General features: G+C 42.9%; 1 non-coding gene across 1 annotated transcript; it reads left to right on the top strand.

Moving 5' to 3' along the window:
• Positions 1–258: 258 nt before the first annotated feature.
• Positions 259–330, top strand: TRNAE-CUC (transfer RNA glutamic acid (anticodon CUC)). The gene has a single exon. It is a non-coding gene; the product is annotated as a tRNA-Glu (tRNA).
• The last annotated feature ends 6,762 nt before the right edge of the window (positions 331–7,092 follow it).

Raw genomic sequence — 7,092 nt, 5'->3', positions numbered from 1 at the left:
TCCCGCCTCCCGCCCACGGCGAGGGCCCTTCACCAGCCTCGCCTGGGCGGCCCCCTCTCCTCCCCACCCCGCCGCCGCTGTTCTCTTCCGTGGGGTGGAACAGAACATCCCTCTCCACACGTAGCTGCTTCTAGGACTTGGTACTGCCTGGAAAGTGGGGGCACAAGGAGAAAGCAGCGGCACAACGCGGTCGAAGGAAGTAAGGCTAGCGCTCTATCATTGGTTCTTTAGGAAATAATGGAGCTCTGTTCATAAGGATCCCTGGTGGTCTAGTGGTTAGGATTCGGCGCTCTCACCGCCGCGGCCCGGGTTCGATTCCCGGTCAGGGAAAACTAACTTTTTTTTCCACCTTTCATCCGTTTTGTTTTAGGATTCTTTCCGGCCCTCTCCTGCTCTTACAATTCTGGGACCATCGGCCGGCTGCTGTGCGAGCCCGAGGCGCGGGAGTTTTAAGACCCACTTGAGAGCTTGGAGAAATTCTGCACGAAGGCAGTGCAAAAAGTCTCAGAGCCATGTGCTGGTGGGCCGGGGAAGACTGGACAGGTGTAGCATCTGCCTGGAAATCTTCCTGTCACAACAGTGCCTATAGACATCCCATGCCCACGCACAGGGATCCTAGAAGTCAGCATAGGCCTGCTAGAGGGCCACACGCGGTTGGAAATAACGTAATTTCCTTTTTTTGTTGTTGTTTTTGGGGTTTTTTGTATTTGTTTTTTTGGTTTTTTTTTGTTGGTTTCTGTTTTTGTCTGTTCTAACAGCTTAGGGTGTTCCCACACCTTCCCCCCCACAGGTGAATGGTCACTTAGTGCTATTACAGACCTTTGAACTGTGGCAGCGGGGACCCAGTAGGGCTGGAGCATCTCTCTTACGAGGAAAGGATGAGAAAACTGAGCCTGTTCAGCCTGGCTGAACGAGACAGCTGAGAGGGGACCTCATCAGTGTCTACAAGTACCTGAAGTGAGGTGCCAAGAGGATTGAGCCAGGCTCTCTTTGATGGTGCCTGATGGAAGAGCACCACTGGAAACAATGGCTTTGGCTGCCTTTCCCAGGAAGTGCCAGAGCCTAGGCTGCCCCCCACTGCAGATGGGAGTGTCCCATGGGAAAGGTTCTCCACTACATTTTTGATGACAAAGAAGCTTCAAGGAGGTGCAAAGGGAAGGGATCACCTTTGCTCTAAGGCAGAAAGCAAGCAGTCAAAAAGGCTGTCGTCACCCTTTAGATATAAAGAAAAGGTGCCACCAAATTATAGTTAAACACCAGGTCCAGAGGTTCCACCCAAGGAATTACTGCATTCCTATGGCTGGAGGTTCATAAGAGTGGGCTGGAAAGTTATCAAGTCTCTCAGACTGGGCAAGGGGAATGGCCCAGTGGATCTCCTAAGATCCCAAGAGCCACAATTATATCATTTAATGCTGCACTTTCCCCTATAATTACCAGTTTACCTGTTAATTAGGACTGTGTAGGGCTCTGAGATTCTTCTCTCCCTCTTTGATCTCAGTGAAATGCCTTACCAGGTTGTTGGAAGAAGTTACTGCTTTCTATGTCAGAAAACGATGGGCAATTTTAGAGGAAGCTAAAGTGAATTTCAGGTGTTGACTACCTTCCCAGAAAAGGCATATATATGGTTTTACAGAATAGGAACAAAATAAGCATTTCCTTTTGCTTTAACTCATTTTGTACTAAGACATTTGCATGCTCTTAGCACTGTAAGTCCAGCTTTAGAGTCATCTGAGAAAAAATAATCACATGTAAGATTTTAGAAACATGTAAAAACCCCCAGAATAGCTCTTGTGCTCAAAAAAAAAGAATAGTTTCCTATTCAACGATACATTCCTATATGTTCCTATATAACAATATTTTGTTAGGAATGCTGTATAATCTCTGAAGAAATTATCTAACAGCCTTCTAAATCCCTTTCCAGTCCAATGCCAGATTTGAAACCTGCCCTTGCACAGACAGCAAATATCCGCCCAGCAAGGAGTAGGCACCAGTCCTCTTGGTTGCTGTCCTTACACTTCAGGTCGCACTGTGATTAAAGGTGTCCTGGTGTGGGATGAAAAGAACCCAGATCAATGTTCACCTTGAGCATGTGTTGAAGAGTGTTACAGAAGTTCCTGATTCCTTGTTCCTGGACCTTAGTGATGGAGAGAAGGATGTGATGGAGGGAAGGAACCGGGTACTTGTTTTTAACTGGTAGAAGAACCATCCTTCCCAGAGCTTTTGTTGATATTTTTGTTTTACATAAAAGGTAACTAACTCATAATGCTGGCATGCTGAAGCCCCAGAAAAGGTGGGCTGTTTTACAGAGGACTGGCAGTGCAATCAAAAGCACATCACAAAAGTGATCAGGCTAGAGCAGAGGTATTTCAAACAAATATAAGATGATTAATAACACATTTTCAAAGTGTAGCTGAATTTGCTTCTCACTGTGGTAGATTTTGAGATACCAGCTCACAAGTATTTTCACTTTCATTTCTGTTTTTCCTCAGAAGTGTAACTGCGTGCTTTCCATGTCACAGCAAAGGTTTTTGGGAATGAACTGCAGAAGAAATAAGAATGATAAGGAAGACAAAACCTTAACTATAGATCAGCTTAACTCAGCAGCTGAGTCAACTTTTCTTTCTTGCTACCTCCTTTAAGTTATAGCCCTACATTAGTTCCACTTTGTAAATTTTTTCCAATCTTATAGGAAGGATCTTGGCTGTGAGTGAACATAAAATTTTGTATGACTTTTACAACTAGCAATTCTTTGGAAAATGAAACTTCACACTTTGTTTTTATAGGCATGTTTTCTACTTGCCCTCATATTTCACTTCTGTCTAAACGGCATAGAGCCATGCAGTCGTAAGATTTATTCTGTTCCCAAGACATTCTCATGGCCGCTTATTGCCCTTTTGTTTGGTTTATTGTGGACATAAACAAGTGCAACTCCGCGGTATCCTCCACAAGGCGAGCCTTTGCCTATTGATATAAATATTGTTGGAACACGCCACGAGGTGGCATCCCGCTCCTGTGTCTGCCAGCACCCGCCCGCGGTTCCCAGAGCAGCCCCTCCTCTGGAGGTTTCAGACTCAATTCCGTAAATTAACGTTGTGCCCCTTTCATTCCAATGAGCTACAGAGTAATGAAGGATTTGTATTTGCTGATAAAGCAAATTTCATGTACAAATGAAGCTTTTATTAAGGCAAATCACTGCCTAGTTTCTGAGTTGAATGCTGTATATGGAAACTTTACACACTGACATTAAATAGTCTTAATATATTTAAAAAAGAAAATATCAGGAGTGTGAATTGGACTCTATCACCTCATCCTGTCTGTGGCATTAATACAGTGATGACAAATACCATTACTAGAGTGACAAAGAACCGTGTGTCCCTGAACATGTTCACCCCCACAGCCACTCTGTTAGGGGTCAGCAGCACCTCTGCTTTCCACGAGTAGGTTTTGAACTGAAGGTCATGCAGAAAATCTGTGCCAAGGTGAAGAAGGGAACCACGATTTCTGTGTCCCAGGTCAGGATACCGGGGCATCAGCTGCCCAAGGACACAAGATAAGGTCTGGTTTTGTTGCCTTCCCTTCTGCGTGGATTTACAAGGCTGGCGAGCCATGGGAGCAGGCTGTGCTATGACATTACTGCTGTCACCATGGCAGTCAAAGGACACAAACAAGGCAGAGTGTTTATTAAACCGGTGGGGTGGAAGGAAAAAAAACCCAATGGATGCTTTCAGGCACACAATCTTTTTTCCAGACTTTTTTTCCCCTTCCTATTATCTAGCCCAACAGTTTTTCTATATAATATTGATGTCTTAAAACATTATATACAACATTTTATATAACATTGATGTCTGTAATTCTCTTCCCAAGCTACAGATTCATACAGAAGGTGTATGAAACACCTTCTGGACAGTAAGATAAAAAATATGACAACCTGACTGCACATCTTAGGACTGTTCCTTGAGAACTACAGTTGGAAAATTTACTCTGAATTGTGTTTTAAGAGAAATTATTTTATGCAAACCAAGGCAGTTTATTTAGGGTAATGTTATTGAAAGTCCAATACAGATTTAATTACCACTCATAATTCTAGATAATATTGTCCAAGGACCATTTTCTAACGAGTCCTTTTACAGAAGCAGTTGCCACATCCTATTAAGAAGTACTCTGATCATGAAATTATGAAAGCTCTGATCCTTTTAAAAGTCTGAACTTTTTCTCTTGCATGCTGCAAATCTGCTTTCTAGATCCTTTTTATACTGCCTTGTGGCTACAGTCAATCATTACCTTCTGCTTTTCCATGCTTTGTTTCCCTTGTGCTCTTTTGATTAATCACACTTTAGTAAACTATATTGACAACATTATTATGCTGTGCCTAATTTTTGTTTTGCTAGCAGAAGAACAGAGCTGGGAGGTGCCAGTTTCCCCCCCAAAGCGGGAAAATAATACCAGACTATAAATTGGTATTACAACACATGCTCTGGCTGGTGGTGCTGTCTGCTACATGTAGTAGGGAATAGCCGCAGCCCAGACAAGGAGAAGGCAGCTGGGCTGATGGAGGGTGGCCACAGCAGGGTGCCTTCGTGGCTGTCCACCCAAACTGCCCCTGCATCCTTTGCAAGGGATTTTTTAGCAGGAATTACACCTCTGTATTCCATAACTGGCATAATTGGTGTTGTGTAAACTGAAGTTCTGCACAAGAGATACAGCAAAAAAAATGACAAAACAGGAATGATCTGCCTGCTCAGATAAGAAAGCACCTGCCTAATTCTATCAGGATGAAGTTTTGCAGTTTGTTTGTTCTCAACCCCCCCAAGGCAGGTAGTAAATCTCAGTTTCAGATTTGTTGGGACTGTGGCCTTGGTTCAATCAAAATGGAGTTCTCTGCTGTAGCCTCCTCCTACCACACTGCCTTGTCTTCCCTTAAGTAACAAGGCTGAAGTGAAGTGCAAAGCACATGAGAAGATGAATATGAGCTTCTGAGCTTCTATCACCATGACTCTCCTGCCTGCTACAAGGCTCATGGGAGCCTCTGTGTACATGCCAAACCCAGTTCTGAAGTGGTCTCTCTTGGGTTTACCATCATGATCCCTCCAAGTGAGTCTCTGGTGAGAAAGGAGTGACAGGTGGCTGGTGATTCTGCTGTGGAGGTGGGCAAAATCCTGGTATCTTAAAGATAAACCAGGTATCTTAAAATCTCTTGTACCTACTGTTTATTATATTATATATTATTTACTGATAATAATATATAATATATATTATTATTATATATATTATTTGCTGATCCTCCTTTAAAAGTAAAAAAACCCAAATTATTAAATGTCATTTAATGAATTCTACTTCTCTTCTGGTCATAAATTCAAAGGGGCTCTTCTTACATGCCATCTATTATGCCATCAGAAATTTGCCTCCCTCAATAGCATCTGGGCTCCAGGAGAGCTACTATCTTCTATTAAACAAAGGCTTATGATAAGGGATAGAAACTCGAGTTAAAAGTGCTCCCAAGATGATGATGAGTTAGGACCTAATCTTTCCCCTGGGGTCTGAGGTCTAATTAGACAAGATCAAGGACAAGAATTAATTAACACTATTCCCAATTTACAGGTGAGTAGCCAAGAAGTGATCTAACAAACAAGTTGTATTTCTGATGTATTAAAACACTCAAAAGTAGCTTGACACCTAAAACTTTTAAAAATCAGACAAAAATGCATCCTCTAAAGATTTGGTCTTGCAGGGGGTTTAGAAGAGTGAAGAATTTTGCTTATACAAATGATCACACTGAAGAGAAATAGTAGTTCATCTGTTTCCCTCAGAAGTACACCCTTAGTTCCTTCACAGGACAAGTCCTAAGTCATATTGGTGATGAACTGTAACACTGATTTTGAAAAGCAATAGGACTGAAAAAGTCACACATGTCAACAATAGTTAAAAATATCTCTAACATGCCTAGTTCTTCTTCACTTTAGAGGTTATATATAGGAAAAATAGAGCTTTATTTCCCTTTTTTTTTTGCCTTCAGTTTGAACCACAGTCACAGAAACACGCCACTGCAAAAGCTGGGCATATGGGCAAGCAGGTCTTACATATTTATATTGAATTATTACTTCTCTTTTGTTTTGTTGGTGGCTACTGCTATTGGACATCCTTGGGTTTTGACGGTCACATCAAAGGAGCAGCTCTGGCGTGAGAACCGGTCAAAGTGAGCCAGATAATTAATGGATTTATTACTGAGGTTGGTTCCCATGATTGTCGGTGGGCAGCAGCCACTGCTGTGTTGTAATCCTCATTCTCTTGGTAAGGCACATACTGCCTTAAAAAGGTTTAATGATCCAACAGTGATTTACTAATGGGAATCTTTCTTGTCGGTTTAGCAGGCCTTGAAGGAGGACAGGGTGGCACATGAAGGTCAGTTTTCAGCAGTATCAAGAAATGGTTCTATTTGTTTTGTTTTGAGATTCCGGTTTGGAGCATTTTTATTCACTAACTGTGGTAATAAATTGAAGGGTCAAAATCACTGTAGTTGGGCAGGCATCAGATTCTTGATAACCTGAAGAGGGAAGCAGACAGACATCGGTCACAGTAAATTGCGGCTAAAGGTCTGAGATAATTATCAGAAAACATTCACTTCAGCTTTTATGATCAACAAAATGAAAAAGTGTGGTAAGAGGGACTGAAACAGCCTCATGAAACTGCAGGCTGGCAGCCGGTCCTCGCCACCAGCCTCTGCTGGCGTGGCTGCCTGGCAAGGATCTTTCACTAAGATTGCATCCCTTCTGGGAAAGGAGGCGGAGGTGACAACCAGTGGAACAGCTGCCCAAAAAGAGGGCAAAGGTGGGAAAAGGAGAGGAAGCAGCTTTGCCTAACCAGAGGGAAGGAGATGCTCTTGGTGTCCGATGAGCCAGAGTCCCTACCACTGCTCCTCCTTGCCACCGTGGTGCCTCTTCAGGAAAACAAACCCCAGAAAAGCCAAGAAAAATAAACTTCCTTCTCCTCCACCAAAATACATTTAGAAAGCAACAGAGGGAGGGGGGGTGGGGAGAAAAACAATGTTACTTTATTTTAGGGCTTGTATAATAAAGCCAAGGGCTGTGCTGGCAA

The sequence above is a fragment of the Poecile atricapillus genome, chromosome 3 (genome assembly GCF_030490865.1).
Source record: "Poecile atricapillus isolate bPoeAtr1 chromosome 3, bPoeAtr1.hap1, whole genome shotgun sequence".
Classification (NCBI taxonomy): Eukaryota; Metazoa; Chordata; class Aves; order Passeriformes; family Paridae; genus Poecile; species Poecile atricapillus.
This window is presented reverse-complemented; position numbering and strand designations above follow the sequence as displayed.